This window comes from Cygnus atratus, chromosome 3 (genome assembly GCF_013377495.2).
Source record: "Cygnus atratus isolate AKBS03 ecotype Queensland, Australia chromosome 3, CAtr_DNAZoo_HiC_assembly, whole genome shotgun sequence".
Taxonomy (NCBI): Eukaryota; Metazoa; Chordata; class Aves; order Anseriformes; family Anatidae; genus Cygnus; species Cygnus atratus.
The window spans coordinates 39,476,666-39,495,054 of record NC_066364.1 but is presented as its reverse complement, the minus strand read 5'-3'; the positions used below and the strand labels follow the sequence as shown (position 1 = coordinate 39,495,054).

At 45.9% G+C, this 18,389-nt stretch overlaps 1 protein-coding gene across 2 annotated transcripts in view; it reads left to right on the top strand.

Moving 5' to 3' along the window:
* The window catches only part of BACH2 (BTB domain and CNC homolog 2), a 150,569-nt gene that overhangs the window by 52,344 nt on the left and 79,836 nt on the right, over nt 1-18,389 (top strand). The window contains exon 3 of one of the 2 annotated variants that reach the window (XM_035559479.2): nt 10,395-10,546. The gene's annotated coding sequence lies outside the window, so the exon portion shown is untranslated. Of the gene's footprint in view, nt 1-10,394; nt 10,547-16,966; nt 17,084-18,389 lie in introns of those variants that run through there. The other variant, XM_050709701.1, reaches the window with a different exon arrangement.

Here is an 18,389-nt window from a genome sequence, read left to right as displayed (position 1 = left end):
CAGTCTACTGCACCAGGCTGGAGTTACTGCGGGGCAAAGCACAAAAATTGGGCATCATGTCAGCTCCGTAGAACTGGTGGTTTCAGTCTACAGAGGCTAATATAGACATGGCCGTTCATTTATCACCTATACAAGGATATATTTCTAATAAGATCATGCGTCTGCTGTTAATTTTTTCAAATAAAGCAGTCCCCATAATCTAAAATTACTGGTCCATTTAACAGGGGTCTGTGTTTAGTTGCAGACGTAACACCTGATTGGTACCCAGTGAGCCTCATGCTCCTGCCCCAGTTGTTTCTTCTCCGTTTTCATGCTGATGGTGTAGCCTAATCCTGTGTTTTGTTTTGTTTGTTAGTTTGTTTGTTTTTTTTGAAGTCTCACGCCTGTTTCTCCATTTGGTTTCTTTGTTGTTTTTTTGTTGTTGTTGTTTCTGATGATTTTGCTGTTCCAGGGCAGATTAAATGGCAGTGACACACAGTATGGCTGTCTAGCATCATCCGTATCCTGGTAGAAGCAACCACCCAGTTTTATGTCACCTTTTCTTTAGAAAACACCACTAGAGGCAGTTGCGGTCTCACTTGATCTTTGCCTGTTTAGAAGATGCAAAAATAAATAATAATTAATGGACTATTTGGGGGAGGTGTAATCTGAGGAATGCAGACACACGAGAGTGTTTGTTTGCTGGAAGCATCAGAAGGGGAATCACCCTGTTATCCAAGTACCCGTGTCTGAAACTTCATTGCACCTTGATTCTTCTCATATCTGTCTCTTCCTATAAGATAACACATTTCAGAAAAGTGCAGGGAGAGGGGAAAAGAGAAGCTCTTAAATTCCCAGGACTTTCTTTCGGGGGAGAAATCCCACAGGGAAAGGAAGGAACTATTCTAATCATCTTCGCAGCATTTAATGCCAAGAAGATGCAGTAAAATCGGTGCTTCCACTGAGAGTTGGCAGCGTATTCTTTCCGTAACAAGACCTGTTTTTGGTTTCTTTGTAGTACAGTCTGTTTCAGACTGTACCGAGTTGACTGGAGAGAGTGAAATCTGTTTTTGACAGATGTTTCCCGTGATCTGGCAAACGTAAACACTTCTGCAAGATGACAGGCAGCTTGTTTACATAGGAAATCTATTTAAAAAAAAAAAAAGAAAACAACAACAAAAAAAACACAAACACAAAGCAACATTCGGATCAGTCATTCTGATCAAGGCAGTGTCAATTATTAGGCTATAAAGGGAACTGATGACTCAACTTAGGCACAACACTGCAGCGGTCTCCGATTTTCGGTTTCATAACAGATTCTTTTCAGGAATGATTTTCATTCATACCTGATGTTCAAACATGTTTCTGGAAGCGTGTGTCATTTTGTGATCACAATCCCAGAGACCAGCGTCAACGTGTGCTGAGTGTTCGTGCGGAGCGGAGGACGCGTCCCCGTGCCTCGCTGGGATGTCGGTCGCCCGCTGGGAGAGGGCTTCCCTGACCGATCGCATCGTACACCAGGACCGTAGCCACACACAACCAGGTTGTCAGTCACCACATTACGTTCATAGATCCGTGCACATCAATAAAATTGAAAAGAACTTTGATTCAGAAAGCAAAATATTTTGATCAGATCCCGTGCTTAGTAATTCCAGCAAGTGCACTTGTTAAAGCGGGTGACTCAGAAATTGAAATGCAAAGCATTTCTCTGAACGGTGGCCGGAAATTAGCTCTGAAAACTGAAACAAAGCCCAGACCGCAGTTTTATCTATTTACTTATTAATTTTAGATATGCGAAAATCCCTTTGTCTTTGGGAGACATTTTGATTCCTTTCTTGTAGTGTCTGCCAGCAGGATCCTTAGGCTGTATGATCAACCATGTCAGGACTGCCTGACATGTCTATTTTTTGGTTTAAAACTATGAGTTCCCCGCGGATGGTTTCATTGCCTGTAGTGCTGTCTGATTCTGTCACAGCATTCAGTATAAGTTGGTAGAAGTATTAGGTAGGACAGGATGTTGGAATATTTGAGGCCATGTGTTATTAAGGAAGAAATCCACACTAGTGGAATTGGATGGAGCAACTCAGCTTCTTATTGCCTAATGCATAAGTTATATATGCAGCATACGGGGGTATCTCCCTTCTCCAACATGAATAAATCGAAATGTTTCCATCAGTCAAATGCTGCCCTGTCTTCTGCACAGCTGGTTGCATTTTGGTGCTGAATACTCACCCCATTAGCGCTGAGAGGCAGCGGTGCTGCCAGCCCCTCAGTTTTCCAGGGCATACCCCTCTGTACCTCTCCACAGACAGCGCAGAGGGGTCACTGTCAGCATTGTGGTGTTAATACAGGTTGCCTTGCTGCAAAAAAAAAAAAAAAAAAAAAAAAAAAAAAAAAAAAACATTAAAAATCAGTGTATTGGGTTATGGATATCCCAAGAGCATGAGAGCGTGAAGAAGGGAGAGCTGTGCTTATACCATTGTAAGTACGGAGCCAGTATTTGCATTCTGGTTCTCATTCTGCATCTCAAATGTTGCTTCTTTCTTCTCTGCCAGCATCTGGGCACCTACTGCTCGTCCTTGAGAGCGAGTCTGGATGCTCTGGACACACTGTGTGGCCTTAGATAATGTAGGGGCTGTTTCCCTGGCTGCTGTTACGTGTTCTGAGGCTCTCAAATGAAAATCACAGCGGAGGAGGACAAAGTGATATATGTGTTTAAGGGACTTGCAATTCCCATGGCAAGGCTGGTGAAATAGTGTTCATTTCAAAGAGAAGACGGTCTGGGTGATTTTTCTTAATTACTGTTTACCTAAATAAATAAATAATGCATATTCATGGCTTCAGCTAAAGTAACTTGTGTTGAATTGTTTACCTCTCCAGAGGATAATTATTAGGGTGGGGTGGGGGGTGTAGCAATTAATAATAAAACATTTAGACGAGATTACAGAATGTTCTGATTAGAATAGTAAACATTATGCTAGAAATAAAAGCAAATACATGCAACTGTCTTGAATTGAGGAAAAAAAACACACCACACTGTTATCCAAAGAAACCTGCTGAGCAGCAGCAGTTCAATTGAAGGGGCTGTTGTCTTGGAGCTATTCTACATCACAAGGAGGTTGTTTCAGTGTAAAGTTAGATTCATTGGGAGATTTTCCCTCAATTCCCATCTGGAAAAAAAATGACACGAATACTGGCATTCACACAGATTTGTGTGGCAGCTGTAATACCCATCAGCAGTGCTTTGAGTGCGTTGTGCGTTGATCCTTAAACCCAGTGACAGAGAGTGTTTCAGCCGTTTATATCAGTAGTAAACAAAACCTTTGTTTGTGTTGTGAGCCTCCCCCTTCCCCCTTTGTACAGTTCTTTGAATGAAATTCTTTGCTCAGCTGAGAGTTTTAAATTTGGACCCATCTTTTCATGTCTTTTGGCTATGGTTCCTTATCTAAATAATCAGCTCAAAGAGAGCCAGTGATATGTTGAAAGAAAACTGTGGCAGCTGCATACCATTAGGCTGAGGGATTGAAAGAAAAAAAAAAAAAGATAATTGTAGTTTAACGCAGTAAATACAGACCGGTCTGCCGGTTTAACATATGGTAGCAAGAGAACCAAGCCTTGCACAGGAGAGCTGTTGCTCAATCCCGTGCAGGTGAAGCTTGTGGGCATGGTGGAGCTGGTCTGCCCAGTAGCCTTACCGGTCTCCAGCTCTTTTGAACCAGTAAAGGAGCGTGACCAAGCAGTGTGGTGTATCTGCAAAGGGTTGGGGGGAAAAAAATGAGTGAAGAAGATGGGCAGGAAGGAGATCATGATGCAGAAGGGGTGGGCTGTCCCTGCTCTGCTAAGTCTCTCACAGCCAGTTGTAGAGGAGCAAGTCACTGTCCTCTCCGTTCCCTTCTCTAACATGGGCCCCACAGGGAAGTCTTTTGGGGATGAATGCTCCCAGACCTCCTCTGGACCAAGCTGGTTCCTTTGGAGGTAGTGTCAGGAGTGCCTGGGGTGCTCACCGGCAAGTAGCTGCCAGCACAGCTGCCCCTGGATATCCTCTCATCTAGAAACCGAAAAGAGGCTCTTCTTCAACTGGAAGTAGGGTCTGACTGAGAAGCGGTGGAGTTTTCCCTCATGTCTGCCATTAGTGGAAGTGCCTGGCTACACTCTGAAGCAAAACAAGATGTCGAGGAACGAAAGCTGGTAGAGGGGTGTGACAGGTTGCCTCATCCCCACCAGAGGTGGTGCGAAGGCCCTGGTGACTTCGGTCCTTGTGAGGCCCCTCCGCACCTTCTTCTGGCTCATGAATTTCCTCATGCATGCCTGCTTTTTCTGCTGTGGTGGGTTGACCTTTACCCTGACCAACCTGCCTGCTCTGCAGTGTCCATGACCGTGCCCACCCCAGAGACCAGGGTGTTAATGGTGGGATGAGGTCCTCTGTCTGCATCCTCTTAATCCACATCCCACATGGCAGAGGAGCCAGCATTGTAAGTGTAGTTCATTTTCCCTGCTGAAAGCCCATTTCTGTGTCCCCCACAAAAGAATTTCTGTGGAGCAGAAATACCCACCTTCACTGAACCTTTTTTTTTTTTTTCTAACGTGGCTGGGAGTTTTGGCTTTGCATCTCCTGGCAAAGCCAGCAGCAGCCAAAACCTCAGGCGGTGCTTTGGGCACTGAGGAGGTGGCGCACCGCTGGTGCTACATGTGCCATGTGCGTGGCACAGTAAACCTGATATCAACTTGCAACCAATTATCTGGGTATAAAAATTCCCCTGCTCATCGTTTTGCCGTTAGAGACTCACTGGTAAGATTTATGACTCTGGCGAACATGAAATACCATTTCCTTTTTCTCAGCATTACTGTGCATGGCCTTGCTGGCTTTTCTTGTTAAACAGACTTGAGTTCACACAAGAGGGAATGTATTTTTGAACCTCTTTCCCATATGATTCTGCCTTTCTCCTTTCTGTTTGTAACGGCAAGCGAAAATAACCCACAAAACATTTTAATTCCTTTCGACTTTCCCCTGCTTGATGTGAACATGAAGATGGGGAAGCTAAGAGGCAGGCCCTTGGTGTGAGGCACCACATCGTCCTGTTCTCCATCTAACGTCTTCCACAGGCGCATGGAGACGTGCCTTCGTCAGCACAGGGGTGTGTGAGGTGCTTCTGGCCCACTCTGCATGCTGCGGCCCGTTTTGCTTCTGGTTCCCTCCACAGGAGAAGGAAAAGCAGTATTTGGCTTCTGCTTGGTGGGGTTGGTGACCTGAAAGGGAGGTGGGTTCCTGGAGGAATCCAAGCTCAATAAACCAAGCTTTCGGCTTTTTGTAGCACCTGTCTTCTCACATGAAGTGGTCACTGCTGGAGCTTGAAAACTGGGCACCTTCTACCTGACAGTTTGATGTGCAGTTGTTTTGTTCAGCATTTCCATGAGCTAAAATATAATTCCTTCACTCCATACGATACTGTGCGGGACCAGATGCACATCTTGGAGAAAGGCTCTCCTTATTTCTCCTGACCTTGCATTAAGTACGTCTGTCTTCATTTCACTCCCTAATGGGTTCAGACCACCTCCTGAACCTTCTGAGTTGACATACGCTCCTCTGACTTCACCTGAAAATCAGTTTGCCTGAAGTTGTGAGCTGGTGGTTTTTTTTCCTGAGTACAAAGAGAAAAGGAAGCAATGTTGAGCTGCTGCCATGTTTCCCAGTCACAGTCAGACATAGTTATTTTTGTATTAGAGCTCAGAGGAAAACCGGTGGAGATGCCAGATAAACCCTCCCAAAAAAAACATTTGTGTTAATACTTAAATATTGTTCATCTTTCACAGCGTTTACTTATCTGTTTCCCACATGGTGAACCTTATGGGGAGTTTTTGTGGTTGACTGTGGCCCGTTCTTTCATTCTGCATGTTAACTGTTTTCTCATTTTGCATTTTTAAAAAGAAATTAGCAGTAAAAGTCTGACTGTGATAATTGTTCAGAGCACTGAGCGGGAGCATCCTTTCAGCAGGGCAGGCATAAATTCTTGTGGTTCACGTGCTTTGGGGCGTAAATCCAGTGAACTGCGTCATTTACTGCTGCCACGGGAAGCATCCTTACCCGAGAGACTCAGCACTGGCACATCCAGTATCATTTTCAGAGATTCCAGCCTCCGTGACAGCAATTTTATCCCCATTGATGAACTATCCCATTTTATCCAGTTTGCGTGTTTATTAACCAAAATCTTTAAGGAGAAATATGCCAGATACCTGCATTTTCATCGGACTTGATCAAAAACTGACTTTTATTATGTGTTGGTTTAACTTCCTTTTACATCTAGCTGGGTCATACTTCCAAGGTGAAATGTTTTCAGTCATGGCTTTATTTTAAGTCAAGTATATTCCAGTGTTGAAGTCAGTCAGATTTTACATAAAAAAGCTTAAAAGTTCGTGCTTTGCCACCCGTGAACCGCCGTCTCCCACCTCTCCTAGCGCAGCCTGGCTGATGTGTCACAGAGATAACAGCAACCAGAAGACAGGAGGGGGTGGAAAATTTCCCCCCCAGGCCCTCTGAGGGTTTTCCATTTAAGCCCAGCTGGTGCTGTTAAGTGCAGCTGGGGAAAATCCAGCCTGCAGAGTGTGGAAGGATTCCTTACAGTGTGGGGTAGCAGAAGCTGCCTTCACCTTCATCCAGTCAGCAGCGATTATCGTGCTGCATCTTCTGACGAGTTTGGTCGTGGTTTCTTGCCAGCCTGACTTCTGCAGTTTTGCCATTGTCTGAACAAACAACTCGATCTTGTCTCCACTGACTGGTGACACAAGCAGCCCAGGTATGGGGACAGCGCACTTGGTGGGTACCTCCCTGCTCCGGCCCCTTCGGTCCACGTTGTGCACGTGAGCACGTGCAGGAGCAATGGATGAGCATATTGCTTCTCTCTGGAAGAACCACCTGGGCTGTCAGGAGGAAATTAAATGCACTGATAGGTGAAGCAGGTTGTGCGTCTTTTCTGACATAGGTATTAAGATCATCTTGGGTTTAATTTACAGATTACAGGGGAGATCCTGTGTTCGATGTCAGGAGGATTGCGAGTGCCTTCTCGGCCTCAGGCAATCCTTCAAGCAGTTGCAAACTACAAATGTTACAATGAAGCTGTCTCAACCAGAAAGAAATATCCTTCAGCTTCACTTGAAAACACACAAAATGTGAAGAAAGCATGTTTGCTAATCTCTCGTAGCATTGTGTGTAACAGACCAGGATCCTTGCTTGACGTTACTGGAACTGATTTCTACACGCTTTTGTGTAGCAAACATTGTGCTCTATCAAGTGCGGCATAACTTTAGAAAACACGGGTTCTGTTTACACATTTGTGCTTGCTTCTTCCTGTTCTCTGGTGTGCAGCCTTCCTTAAATACTGTTTTCTCCTGCCTGTAACAAACACACCAGCACATCTTGTCACGTGGGTTCATTTCGCTTAGCCGTAATTTTATCCTGTGTTGTGAGCGTTCATGTGTATGCTAACCCAACTGTGTGGTTGGTGCTCCCCTTCCTCGTTGTCTGCCCAACTTCGCTGGCTTTCTTGAGAGTGATTGAACTATTTTCTGGGTTTGAAAAAACTTCCCTGCTAACCAGAGTAATAACCCAGGTACATTCATCTCATTCTGCTCAAATCATCTTTCTTGGTTTGCTCATTGCAAACCAAGGAACTTATCAGTTTTCCTCCTCCTAAGCGTCAAAGCTCTTGTTATTTTACATTAACAACAACCTCTCTTTGAAACATACCCATTGTATAAGACAAATCCAGGCTGGATAGTGTTTTCTTGCAGTAAAGAGTCCTTCAGCCTCCTTTGTCCTTCTGACAGCCATGGTTTTCGTGTGCATCTTGCTTTACATTTGCATTCTGTGATGCTAACTTGAGCCCCAAGGCCATCAAAAAAGAAAGGGGGAGAAAAGGTAACATGGTTCAAAAATAAGCAAGAGGTCGTTACAAAAAAAAAAAAAAAAAAAAAAAAAAGCATGTCTGGTTTGAGTGAAGAGTGCATCTTTGTCCCTGCACAGCATCCAGCTCTTCCTGTGCTGCATGCCTGGCCAGCCAGCTTTCTAAAATGCTGAAACTTCCCTTCGTTAGAGGCACTGTTGGCTCCTCATTCCATATAGGCTCGATTTTCATGTATTCTTTTTATGCTTTTAGTAATTGGCTTGTTTCAGAAAGGAAATGCTTTTATGAAATGGAAAGCATGAAGCAGCCTTCATGTCGAGCGTAGGCAGGGGCTTAGGTTTCATTCTACCCTAAGCTGACCCCTCGGCTGAGAGATTCCTGCTTTCATGTTTTAGATCATGTGTAAAACCTGATGCTGTCTGGATCATCCTGTGTAGGGCAAGGATATGTAGGGAACATGGGGAGAGATACAGAGCGAGACATTTGCAGAAGGGAATGAAATGTTTGGGATGCAGCCTCATGCTTTCTTACAGCAGTGGACATCAATCACACCTTCTCAGAAAAGTGTGGCACTGAGTCTTCCTCCTCCCCTCCTTTTATTTTGTTTCCCTCTTCCCCACTTCTGTTTATTCTCCTTCTCTTCTGATATGCCACAGCAAGTGCAATTTTAGCTCAGAAAATAACTTGTCCTTGAAAAAGCAGACACTTGCCTGGTTTTATTCCTTTGGCTATTGAGTAAACAGCAGTTATTTTTGTTCTAGGGGTGATTTATGACTGAACAGATTTGCAGTTTATATTTTTAGTTTTATAGGCAATTTAGATAATGTATATTTGTGACAGTAAATATTTTGTCCTCTTACAGTCTGTCAATGAATGTTATGCCCAGTTATATATAAACTGAGGAGATGCAAGCGTTGTTTTCTTAGAGTAGCCTTATGATTCTTTTCAAGTGCCCTTACAGGTAATGCTTAAATGTAGCACAATTTTGAGCATCTGTTGTAAATCACCTAGAGGGGTGCCATCCAGAAGAAATAACCTGCTTTTCCTAAGAGATCCAGTCCTCTACAAGGCTTGGAGTAGAATGCTGTCACATCAGCATTCAGAAAGTATTGAACTTTTCTATCAAGAACTGTATACTTATTAAAAAAAAAAAACAACTTCCATTTCGCAGTTTGTGTTATTTTTTGACTTGCTTATAGAGTCACTAAACATTTCTCAAGAAACCAGAAGTCTTTACTGAAAAGTTCATTTTGCAAATCACAGAAAAAATGGTAGTAGTTTAATAAAAAGTCTAAGCCATATTTTTTTTCTTTGTTTTCTCCTCGCCTCTTCCCCCTTTTATCTAGCCTGAGTTGGTGGTAATTCTGCAGATACAACCCTTAGGGTGATCCTGGGAAGGTGCATATATGCCACTGCTTGTTCTGCTACTGTCCCCTTCTGTTCAAAAGCAAATTGTCTTCCTTTTCACTCCCAATCAGCACCTTCAGTCAAGTAAATACTATTCGAGCAGTCCAGCATTTTTTTTTCCAAGAAAGCAGTAAAGCGTTGGGCACCGTCGCTGGTGCAACTTCAGCTTGAAAATCCCTGTAACTTAAAACTAATTACTTCTCCTTCCACAAGTATTTCCTTCCCAGCCTCCTCCCCAACCACTGCAGAGCACGACCGCTTCCTTGGTAAACGAGGGAAGCCTTTTCTGGGGCGTTTGGGATCGGGCGGTGTGTGGGATTTGGGCTGGGCGCCGATGCTGAGGCTCGGGCGCTGGGCGCTTGCACCTCTCCCAGCCCCAGCGCTGCTCCCCGCGGGCCTCCCCAGACACGAGTGCCTCCTCCCCGGGGTCCGAGCCCTTGTGCATCAGCAGCAGCACGCTGAATTGCCTGCGGGAACGTGAACCTTGTACTCCCTCTCTGGTTGTTTTGACGCAGGCTTGCAGTAGCTTTCCCACAGTACGGCTGGGGGAACGTGGCACGCGTTGCATTAACCTGGGGGTGCCAAATTGCACTGGTGGCTTTTCTTTTCTGAAGCTACCCACAATAAACTAGAAACCGAGAGACAATTATGATGTTAATGACTTAGATTCCTTGATAAAACCAAAGCTTTGACAAAAGCCAGTATTATTTAATCTGAAGTCCGTTAGATCAACTTGCTATTTTTGTTGGAACTCCATCCTGGTGTGATGTGCAGAGCTCTCGTAGTACGTGTGCACAAGCAATGCGCATACCTACAGTACAATCTGCTAGAATAGTCTCAGAAGTATCTATTTTATAATTCTCGGGGGCTCATTTGTCTTGGTGCTACACCAATGCAAGAAAAACATAGTCTTTGTTATAAGGTATCTGCAGTCTAAAGGTAAGAGGTACTTTATGGGTGTAATGTAATTATCATGTTTGACATAAAGACCTTCTATGTTAAAAAAATGCCCCCACACTAACTGTATTTAGAATTGGAAGGAAAAAGCAGAGGAGTTCTGTGAGGAGTCAATGCTTGAATTTTTTAATGGCTGCCTTTATTTTATTTTAGGTTGATACCGACTGAGTTTCCAGAACATTGCCCTACAAAGCTTTGGAGGGCCACTTCTTAATGGATTGCTGTAGCCTCTTAATTTCTCCATTGATCCTGTTCCCTGCATCGTGAGAACATTTTAGCCAGCGCAGAACCTAGAAAAGTTACATGTAAGTCATGACTCAAATTCCTTTCTATTTAAAGGAGAAAAAAAGAGTTTTGGGAGGCAAGGTGGAGGCCGTAAACATCATACTTTAGAAAAATACAGTAAAAGCTGTAATTCAACAGCAAACATTAGGTGGTGAATAAATTGTTATTGAAGTAGGTTCTTGCTTTTTTAACTTAAATGGTGATTGTCATTTTGAAGGCTTTTCTAAGTGTTCTGCTGCCATAGTAAACCTTAGCAAAAAGTACTTAAAATAGCTTCTCTTCACCCCATCCCCCTAATTACGTGTAGGTTTTCTCCACAACTGGATACGTTTGTGTGCATTTACTTTGCTGTGTTGGGCTGAAGGCACACGTGCTCCGTGTGAGTTTGGATGCCATCAGCGGGACTGTAGGCATCCCCGTATTTTTCCGATCATAAAATCCGTATCATCCTCCTTTGCTGTGGTTTCCAGAACGGTTCCCTCGGAGGAGCCCTGGCGCTGTGCTGCTTCTCCTTTCAGGCTGGTGCCCTGAAAGGCTCTGTAAGCATCAGCAGTGCCTGCATTGCCAACTGCAGCTCCTTCCAGTGAGCTTCTCGTGTGGGGCACAGAGCTGGCTGCCCCGCCAAAAGCCAGGGCTGACACACAGCAGCGACAGCCATCAAGAACACTGCCGTCGCGGGGTGGTCATCCTGTCCAGGAGCATGGTTCGGGAGCCTGCAGCTTTGTTAGCGATTGTTGGTGAAATCCCACTGCCTCCCTGCATGCTCATCACTCAGGAGGGGCAGGGCATGGGCATGGCATGTTTGTACGTGCTCTGAACACACGCAGAAAATGTGACTGATGCGGGAAGAACTGTGCTTGGCTGCATAGGCTGGGGTAGGGTGGAGGAAGCCGTGCACAGATTTACTAGGGGCTGAGGGGGCTGAAGACCCCTTCCGACCTCCCCCGTGTGGGTATTTCCTGGTGTGTGTTATGTGCGTGGATGTTTCCTTCCAGGATGGGGAGTGGCTGTGGTGCCGTGCACACATTTACCCCCAGCGTAGCTGAATCTTCCTCTGAGGCTGCATGTTGTGTCATTCTGGGAATGGGTCAGTGGGCTATTCTAGAGGGGAGAAATCGGCTTGACCCTTTTTAAACCTGTCAGCAGTCCTGGGAGGGGTCTGTGGATGGAAGGAGTCTCTGGAGCATTGCAAGGATGGCGTGGATGTGGTGGGCTGTGCAGTCCAGAGAATGGGACACCCCAGAGCCGCCAAGCTGGGAAAAAGGCTTAAGTACAACTGCATTTTTTTTCTATAAATAAAAAGCAAATCCCATTGTGGTTGGGAGCTTTTTGTCTTTTGGATGATGACATAGAGCAGCTTGGCAAAATATCATCTGAACCAGAGATGATTCAGAATTGTGGTTCACAGTGTCGTGCTGTCTAGCAGTTTCCAGCGTCAGTTGTGCCTTAATCCAGGACTCTAAACAGAAGAGAAAACATGGAGGGGAGGAGAAATCGGACACAAAACCCGTCGCCCAGCTTCAGAGCCGGGGCTGCTCAGCTCACACCACACTGCCTTTAAGTAGCAGCGATGCTCCTTAATCTTGATGCGTCTGAATCCTGCTCTGCACTCCCGCCTGCCCGGGCAGAGGTGACAGCCGGCAGCTGGTCGGATAACACCACCAGAAAAACCACAGGGGAATCTGGGGAATGAGCGGTCACGCTGGTGCGAGGCGCAGGACTCACCCCAGCCTCTATAAGGACATCTGCTGTCCAGTGACCGCGCAGATCTTAAATCTTGTTATGCTGACTGTGGGGTCTGGAGGTTTCCAAGCCGCAGCTACCGAGCGGCAAAAGGACAGAAGTGGGAATTTCTTTAAAAACACTGGAAGATGGGGGAGGATATGGGGGATTGCAACTGAAAGTAAAAGAAGGAACATTTTCTTCTTTCTCTCCTGACATAAGCACTGACATGCTGGTCAGCAAGGCTGGCATCCTGCCCTTGTTTTTTCACTGCAGTAATAAATTCATGCTCTGCAGCTTAATGACTAATCAGGGCAGGAGAGTGAAGTCAGCCACCGCACTTGTTCTGGCCAGTTTTGCTTGAATGCTTGCTAACACCATTTTTAATCTTAGGAATCAATTTGTAATATTGCTTCTCAAAAAAAATTTGTATTTTGGAACCAAAGAATTTACGTTAGAAGTATACTTCATATGAGGTACTTTGTTTGCTTATCTGACACTACAAGTAGCACTCAAACAAACAAAAAAAATTATATCGCAAAAGGAGTGCAGGATTTTTTAATGCTTATGGGAAGTCAATTTTAAAGAGAAGAGACAACATTTTCTGGTGTTACCAGCAGAAATAACAGTGAAACTGTAGGCAATGGAGAAAGGATTGGTAGAAACAGAATTTGCTGTCAAAGAGACCTTAGAAGGTGTTGTTTTGATTTTGTCTTCCGGAAAAGGGAGAGTCTTGCCATTTCGTTGTGGGCTTGTCAATAGATGGTGCAGTTATTAGACAAACCCCCAATAGCAGGCATCATCTGACTGTGTGAGAATTTTGGATCTCGCTTGAAACATGTTCCTAGTGCCTGTCTTAAGGGAAGGAAACTTAAAAATATGAGTTGTAACAGCTAGGCAGGCAGAAACAACCCTTTGTTCATTAGCCCTACTTAGCAACATTGTCATGGGACTTGGAAGCCTTATTCACAATTTTGCAGGCTTTTCTCGTGATTTCTGAAAAGCCTGTAATGAGGCATCTTGCAAATTCCCTAATAAGAACCCTTTCAGAGGAACTAACTTTAAAAATGGCATCCTTCTTAGCAGATGTGAAGAGGCAGACAGAGACTGGATGGACATAAATGGAGAAAAACACTCATTCCCTGTCCACAGCCAAAACAAGCTGGTAGAAGTGCATAGGAAGTTTTGTCCTGCTGTTTCTCGTGCCGTGAATAATCAGAAATCTCCATTTCCAAGAGTAAAGCCATGGCTGAGAACCAAATGAAGTTGAAAAGCAGAAGGATTTAGAAGCTGTCATAAACTGTGTGCCTTCCTTATTTATTTTTACTGTGTCCGTGTGCTCAAGGTACACCAAAACTTTGGAATATGCCACGTGCTCCAACTCCTGGAGGTGCAGGTGTCACCTCGTAGGTTGTCAGCTGGGGTTACAGCGGTTGCACGAGCAGACCTGTGCTGGTGGAGCTGGGCGCAGGGCAAGCCGTCAGGTGCTCCCTTGGTTTCCCAGTGTTATTCACAAGCCCTCCGTCTGGCTTTTTGATAACAACTTCTGCTTGTAGCAATTACCTTGTTACAGCAATTCCAACAGAAAAAAAACAACCGTATTTTCCCTTGTTAATTAGCCCTGTTGGAGAGAGCTTGACCTAGCTGTAACAGTCATATTGTTCTTGCTTTTCCCGGGGTGCAGCGTATTTAGTAAGCACGTATACCTTTCCCCTCTTCCATTGGTTATTCCATTTTTATAATACTAGCAGGATTCTGTTTGATGTGATCTCTGTAAAAATAATATCTCTTGATGTTTTAATTTAAAGCAGAAGTCTTCTCCCTTGTTCTGACAGAGCAGATTGCTAAACGCCGTTACAATACATGTGCGAAGATAAGAAAAAAAACATTTCTCTTGGTCCCCTGGGAGTTAATCACGGCGAGGATAGACCATGTGCATAATGAGGGAGTGCAGGAATTAAGGAGAAGCTGTGCTCTTGGCTGAGACACGGCTCCTGGGTCGTGGTCGTGAGCGATCGCCAGCGGCACTGCACGTGCAGGGCCCTGCTCAGATGCTCGGGCACTCGCAGCGCATTCCCGCAGATGTGCAGAGCCGCACAGCGCTTCACAGCGATTTCAACACTACCCTCACACTTCTTGCTTTGTTTTACCCAGCTTTCTTTTCCTTTACAAGCGGCAAAAATAACATACCAATCAATGGCATTCTGAGCGTAATAAATTGTCCTAATTGGTACTACTTATGCCGTGCTGAGAATTCAGTGAGGGCCTTTAAGTGCTTAGTTCAAAAAAAAATCCAACCCAAAACTCAAACTCAGAAAAACTCTACATGAAATTCATATCTGCTAGGTACGAGCTCTTCAGAATATTTCAATTTTTTTTAAAAAAAGATTTCTTGAAATTTGTCCTGCGACCGTCTGTAGGCAGATGTAAATAATGTAAAGTTTGAAGATGCAGATTTTGGTGTCATCCGCCTACCATCAGGGACTGGGAAAAAATGTTATCTTTTTTTAAAATCCGCTCTGAAAGGTCAGGTAACTTTATTGAATTAAGAAGGAAATCAAATTTCTGAAGATGATGTCAGATACTTGTGAAAACCTACTCACCAAACAGTCGTAACTCTGGTTACCAAATCCCACCCAGCTGTTCCCAGGCAGTATGGCTGTGGCCAAGGACAGGGGTTTTCTTATCTTACTGAGCAGTCACCACTGGCCTTTGGTGTGAGATGCGGTCATATCGGCCACAAAATATCATTTGTAAAATAAAGGCCGCTTCTCCTCTGGTGTTTGCGTTTTTGTGTGCTAGCACGGAGCTTGGGCTTTCAGGATCACTTTTTTGGGAGTGCCCACGTCTGACTTGGAGCGTAATGGAGATGGGGATGAGAGACAGTCACTCAGCGCTGGACGCGGACACTGCTGGTGTTCCCACAGCACATCCAAGATCATTTTGGAAATGGGGCCTTTGTCCTGGCAGGGGTTGCCACACGTCCACGGGTTCATCTGTAACGATGGGCAACTCCTCTTTGTGACGAGCTCTGCTGCCGGTGTTTTGAGGATTTTCATGTTGGCATGTGTCACTGTCACATCAGGGTGCTTTCTGTATCACACTGGTGGCAGCAGTGATGTTACTACGTGGGCGTCGTGATTTTTATAGTATGTTTTCGTGTTGGAGGGTGGAATCTGCCTGCGGGCTTTCTGAGGGCTGGTTATGAAGTCCAAGGGTTGACACCGGTCAGCAAGAAATGCCATTTTTATGGTGGCGAAGGAGCTTTCTTACCTGTTTGATGGTGCTGGCATAGCAGGTGGTGGGTGGTGGGCTGTGCCTGCCAGCCCTGAGGCAGGGCTGGATGCTGCCAGCACCATCACTGGTGCTTGGCACTGGGCACATCCCACCACAGGGGCCTCCACAGCGTCCCTGGCAGCACCCCCGGGCTCTGCGCTCACAGCCAACAAAAAGCGCTTCCACAGAAGCACAGAGTAGTGTGGGTTGGAAGGGACCTCAGAGCCCATCCAGTTCCAACCCCCTGCCATGGGCAGGGACACCTTCCACCAGCCCAGGTTGCCCAAAGCCCCATCCAGCCTGGCCTTGAACACCTCCAGGGATGGGGCACCCACAACTTCTCAGGGCAACCTGTGCCAGGGCCTCACCACCCTCAGTGAAGAATTTCTTCCTAATATCTAATCTACATCTACCCTCTTTTAGCTTAAAACCATCATCCCTTGTCCTATCCCTACACTCCCTGACACAGAGTCCCTCCCCAGCTTTCCTGTAGGTCCCCTTTAGATATCGGAAGGCCTCTGTGAGGTCTCCCCAGAGCCTTCTCTTCTCCAGGCTGAACAACCCCAACTCCCTCAGCCTCTCTTCATAGGAGGGGTGCTCCAGCCCTCTGGCCATCCTTGTAGCCCTCCTCTGGACTCACTCCAACAGGTCCATGTCCTTCTTGTGCTGGGGGCCCCAGAGCTGAACGCAGTGCTCCAGGGGGGTCTCACGAATGCAGAGGAGAGGGGGAGAATCACTTCCCTCGCCCTGCTGGCCACCTGCTTTTGATTCAGCCCAAGGTACAGTTGGCTTTCTGGGCTGCAGGTGCACATTGACAGCTCATGCTCAGTTTTTCATCCTCCAACACCCCCAGGTCCTTTTCTGTGAGTCTGCTCTCCTTCCATTCATCACTCACCCAGTGCTGCCATGCAGGAGAAAACTTCTCAACTAATTAATCTGATTAATTAACCAGATTCTCCTACTGCCTGCCTTTGAGAATATGTAAAGCTGGTGACTGCTGCCATCACTGCGGCAGCCCCTTGGTGCAGCCAGATGCTCCTTGGCACTGCCAGCGTCACTGGACCTGAGGCAGCCTGGATGCCCAGCCTGGGTGACCAGAGGCTGCTTTTGATAAGCGTTTGCTGTTAATACATCGGTTAATTTCATATATATGTATATATAAAATATATCTGCAATATGATATGCTGTCAGAAGACGAATTATTTTGGCGCTTGTCCCCGTTTGGCCCTTGATCGTGGCTCCGGAGGTGGACGCGCCGTGTAGGCGTGCGGTGCCCCCCGCCTCTTGACTCGGCATTGCGGCGCGGTGGGGCTGGCTTTGTGCCGCCGCAGGTGGCGGGCTGCGTGTGCGTTTACATTTGTGTGTATGTGTCTGTGTGTGTGTGTCAGCCCGAGGCACTGAGTCACGGCCCGCAGCCCGGCACTTCCTCCTGCCGCAGGGGACACGACCCGCGGCCCCGGGGCGGGCGGCAGCACCCTGCCTGCTCTCCTCCCTCCCGCAGGACAGCTTACCTGCCACCGCCGAGCTTTTTCAATATAAAACACTGCGAGAGGGTGACGGTGAGCTCAACTTTCTCTCTAACCCAAACCGGTGAAAAGTAAAATCCATCTCACCGCATCAGTTTTGTTTTCACTGCTGTTTAAATCTCTCCTTTCCCTCTGGCAGAGCTCTGCACAGTCATTACGCGCCCGGCTTGGGGGTGGTGTGGTTGTTAGCTCAGTGGTGTATGACCCATTTATTTTCATAATACTTAGATACCTGCGCTTCTACGGCGCCCATCTCGCGTTCCTGCGCCCCACATCGTCGCCAGAAAGGCAGTTACCTGATTTCGGCAGCGCCGCGTAAAGTGCCAGGCGCCCAGAGCCGCCGGCTGCACACCCAGTTTGGTGCTGGCCGCTGGAAGATGGTGGGCTGGAAGACGTCTCTAGCTGGCCATCGGTGAGCAGGCGAAGGGCAGGTGAAGGTGCGTTTCCCTGCAGCTGACGCATTGTCTTAAAATACGAGGTTAAATGCGTATTGCGAGCTTATGGGACAGGTTTCCTGTTGTCATTTGCAAAGAGTTCAGAAGTGCGAGTGTGGCAGTGGATGCTTTCCTGGCCACAATGCCGTGCATTTCCAGGGACAGCGAGATAATTAATGACAGCAGACTGTCAGCTCGCCCCATCTCCAGACGTGGCCTCACCTATACTCATATTTAGTCTGGTCTGAAGACAAACCTGTTCTCTTTATTTCTTTTTTACTCAGTTAATTGGGTTGGCTTTCTGCAGGTTTTCAGACGATAATTAGGTTCATACTTGTGTTGCCTTGCAGAGCTGGGCAAATGGAAAGAATCAGGCATAGGAGAGGAGGGTAAACCAGCATTGTAGTAGATATAGGAGTTTTATGGATAAAATTAAAAAGTAATTTGCAAAGCAACTTGAAGTAAAGTGGATTTAAACATAATGAAATCATCCTTGACAGCAATTTGTTTGAAGTTCTTCTACTATTATGAGTGTAAAGGGATTTTTTTTAATTGCTGGTTTCTGGGTAGAGTATTGAGCATAATTTCTCACAGGTAAGCGAAGCATTAACTCCTTGTACATCATTAAATTGGGGCTGGGGTGGGGGGAGAAACTGAGAGTTAGAGAGAGGCATCTTCTGTATTTCCTCATTTGAAAATTGATTAGTGGTTAGCTAACTTAGAGAGGAACTCTATCGGATAACTGAGAGAAAGCAATTAATTACAAGTATGAAAATCCCACAGGATCCCTGACGTAGGAGATACACGCTGCGTGTGAATATCTGTCGGTGATGGTTAACAGAATATCATGACACTCTACATACAAATTGGAAAAAAAGTAACAGCAATTAGCTAGTTTGCATCCC